At 42.1% G+C, this 3,925-nt stretch overlaps 1 non-coding gene across 1 annotated transcript; it reads left to right on the top strand.

Moving 5' to 3' along the window:
* Nucleotides 1–526: 526 nt before the first annotated feature.
* Nucleotides 527–598, top strand: Trnat-ugu (transfer RNA threonine (anticodon UGU)). Its single transcript has one exon. It is a non-coding gene; the product is annotated as a tRNA-Thr (tRNA).
* The last annotated feature ends 3,327 nt before the right edge of the window (nt 599–3,925 follow it).

Raw genomic sequence — 3,925 nt, 5'->3', positions numbered from 1 at the left:
ATAATATTTTTATATGGCTGAAAAATATCTTAACAGGATGGGATAATAGGCAGGCACACTTTAACATTTAAGTAATACAAGTTTTCATTTAAACAACTCTATTTAAACATTTAAATATCTTAATAATTACAGACCTGTGTACATTCACGCGCAATGGCGTCCAATTCACAATCTCGACAAAAGAATGCTACCTTCGCGCTCTCGACAATAACAGGAGATCTTTCTCTCACAGCTTTCAGATTAAGAAGACAAAGACATTGCTTTACATCATGCCTTATATACAAATTCATTTGGTGATCTTTGTACAACATTTATCTTCTGTGTCGGTCTTATTATTCGCCGACACAGACGTTCTCAAAAATAAAAAATAAAGAAAATAATACATAATTTTACATAATGACACAATATGACACATCTAATATTTTAATTATTACATAATATATTGTCTTTGTTTATTACAAGACGTTACAACAGCCGCTTATTGATTCGAACTGCACGATGCAATAGAAGACAGCAGTCATTAGTAGCCTCCTTAGCTAAGGGGCAGAGCACTGGTCTTGTAAACCAGGGGTCGTGAGTTCGATTCTCACAGGGGGCAGCACAATTTTAGCCGGCCGAAGTGGCCGTGCGGTTAAAGGCGCTGCAGTCTGGAACCGCAAGACCGCTACGGTCGCAGGTTCGAATCCTGCCTCGGGCATGGATGTTTGTGATGTCCTTAGGTTAGTTAAGTTTAACTAGTTCTAAGTTCTAGGGGACTAATGACCTCAGCAGTTGAGTCCCATAGTGCTCAGAGCCACTTGAACCATTTAATAATAATAATAAAAAAAGTCATTAGTACGATGTACGAGAACGTTCCAGGTGTTATTCCATCATATACATTTTCTACATTCATGTAATGAGTTCCATACGCATATTTTCTCACAGAGCTTGTGGATACTCTTTCGTAAACTAATGTATGATGAAGAAATATAGCGACATGACCAGGCTTGGGTCGTTGTCACCATGTAAAAACAATTGCATTAGAAATTACAAACGGCGTCGTTTATGAACTAAATAAGACAACAGCAAGCCTTGTTGATTACAGACGGTATATCAGCGGCAGATTGCGAACTTGAACCGTGTGGCAGGCTGTGGTTAGGATGTAAACAATAAGTTTATTTCAACTCCCAAGCTGCTGCATGCACACAGTTTGAGGTGGTTCTATAATGAAGCTAATAAACCTTGTCTTACTGGCGTCTTGCTTGAAAATAAAATGTGGAGCCGCGGCAACGTGTAGTCGTCAGTTTTTCTGCATTCATAATGTCCTATGGCGAATGGGTAGTCGAGTTCTAATCTTGCGGAAGTATTACAAAATCAAGGAACCCTGCAGGATTTGAGGAAGAATATTGTTAGGGATGAATGTCTCCACATACGAAAAATTAATTGCCCAACATATACTCCCTTAGCGTTCAGGGAGAGAGTGAACCCTTACAGGACTTTGGGGAGATGTTTTTAATATGTCAACAGGGTTGCTGAGGTGTTAAGAATGATCCCTAAGTTATTTTGTAATTTGGAGCACCATCAAGACCAAGACCCCGGTCTGTGTAAGATTAAACAAAAGTTATTAACATACAATAGGGAAATTGTGTTATTAGAGCAAGCGGGATAAGTAGACCAAGATTTGTGTTACGCAAGACTTGGTTGCCGCAATTTTCCATTGCTTTCATAAGGCTGTGATTGGAGGGCATTTAGCAATCTGTTGGATCCTTGCCAGGGTTAGGGAATTTCTTAGTTGACCTACTTTGTATCAAGATATATAGCATTTGGTGGGTCAGTGGCATGAATGTAAAATTGCTAAACCCAGTTCCAATACTTGTAGGGGACTTTTACAATCTTCAAATGATCACCTTCTCATGAATACGCTCTTTGTTGATTGTGTCGGCCCCTTCCATGTAATAGTTACAGCAACTGGTACATTCTGGTCTGCTCAGATTAGTTTGGTTGGTATCAAGAAGCAGGGTGACGACTGTTGGGTGAACTGTTCTTTACTTGTCACCGATATTTTTCATAGTTGTAACTCTCTGTACCATTGCCGTGCAATGCTCCTGTCTTCTTCTCTACAACAGGTTAAAGATTCTGCTTTGACAACTCACTATCTCATTCGAGGACTATACCATACTGCCCGAAACCTTGATTTGTTGAGAGAGTGAACTACAATCTGCAGGCAGCCATAATTATTTTCCATTCTCATTCACTCCACAAGTGGGTTCCTTCAGTACCATGGTTTAATTTGGCGGTTACTTCCACCTACCATGAAACACTTAAAACCATCCCCACATCATTGATGTTTGCTCATGGTCTTAACTCCCCTTGGCCAACCTGTGGTCAGTTAATGACCAGCTCCTTGAGAAATGAACACGTGACCTAATTTAAGAGAACTGGAAACAAGTGTGACGAAATATTAGTATCACACGCTAGAGGCAGGTGCGCTGTTACAGTCAGGGGCAAAGCGAGTTAAAGGTGCTTGTTGGTGATAAGGTTTCATCCACAATCTTTCTGCCAGGGGTCAAGATATGGCCCCAATTTCTCATAAATTGGCACCGTGCTTTGTAGCACCTTGAGGTTATCCAGATTCTTTACCCAGTCACCCTATCGGTACGTAACATTGCTACTGGGAAGTTTTCGAGAGTACATATCTCCAAGATCAAGGGATGGAAATAAATTCTCTGTTCCTCGCTTGATATAAATTAGCGGACGGGCTTTATGGAGATTTTGATGGGGGAAGAATGAGCTGTGGCGCTTGATTCGATATATGACTAGTGGGCTGGTTCCCGATCCTTGCATGTAAAATTGTCTGACTGGTGGTATGAAGCAAGCCCCACAGATGACGCGAGTAGTATGTCGGCATCGAGTGAGCCCACAGAATATAGAAGGGGAGCTGCGCTATGGAGAGTAGCAGCAGTTGCGAACTTAGAGATGGTGCCGCGAGTGGCGTGTGTGGAGTCAAGGAGAGGGACTGTGTTGTGCCCTGGTCGGTGAGGTTGCCTGCCTGTGTGGTGTTTGGACGCCGGTCTCACTGCTGGGAGGAGCGAAGACCTTCAGATGCTGATTTTCATCCAGCACCTCTCGGTGACCCATGTGATCAATTCCAGTTTATGAATGTGGTAAGACATTTCGCCTGATAATTGCTTATTTACTTGTAAAGGACAACGTCCTGCGCTGCTTTAAAGTTCTGATGAAACTTATGGACAAGATTTCCAGCACTTTTTGAGGCGTAATTAGGCTCCACTTAAGACAGCTAATGTTCTGAAGCAGTGTAATATGTGATAGTCAACATGTTATATAGTTGTGACTGTTAGACAGATCGCTTTGCTCTTATTAGCCCAATATTCTACTTTGAGTTTGGTGGCTATTATTGATGTTCCAGCAATAATATTCATTGCCTGGCTTTTGGTTTAGTCCTCAGTTTGTTGTAGCTTCAATTCAAAGCTATTGCTAATGTGAACAGGCACTGTTTGTATAGACTAATATAGGAACGTTACTCTCACTTCCCCTAGTTGGAATGGGTTTGTTCCCCCTTTGTAATTTTTCATCCTTGTATGCAACAATATGTTCATTTAGAGTTTTAGTGTGTCGTAGTTGAGTCCATCAGGGGGCCTGTGTGATGTGGGTAGTTAACAGGCGGGAGTTCAGGGCAGATCTCCGCTGCCATGGCCGGTCACGGGTCTGGTGCAGCTCCCTTAGCGACTGATGCACCGAGGTGCTGGTGTTAGAAAAGGCCGAGCCATCTCATGTCGGTCTGCTGGCAGTTGGAGGTAGGAACTGTGAAACAGTAAAAAGTTTACTGTATGTGTCTTACTCTCTTATACACGCATGGCTTTATTCAGATGGCTGCTAACGGTTAAATTCGGACCATATTTCGCACTGGTCTCTTGGTGTTTAATGA

This window comes from Schistocerca nitens, chromosome 4 (assembly GCF_023898315.1).
Source record: "Schistocerca nitens isolate TAMUIC-IGC-003100 chromosome 4, iqSchNite1.1, whole genome shotgun sequence".
NCBI lineage: Eukaryota > Metazoa > Arthropoda > Insecta > Orthoptera > Acrididae > Schistocerca > Schistocerca nitens.
The sequence above is the reverse complement of the archived record's forward strand: the minus strand, read 5'-3'. Positions and strand labels throughout refer to the sequence as shown.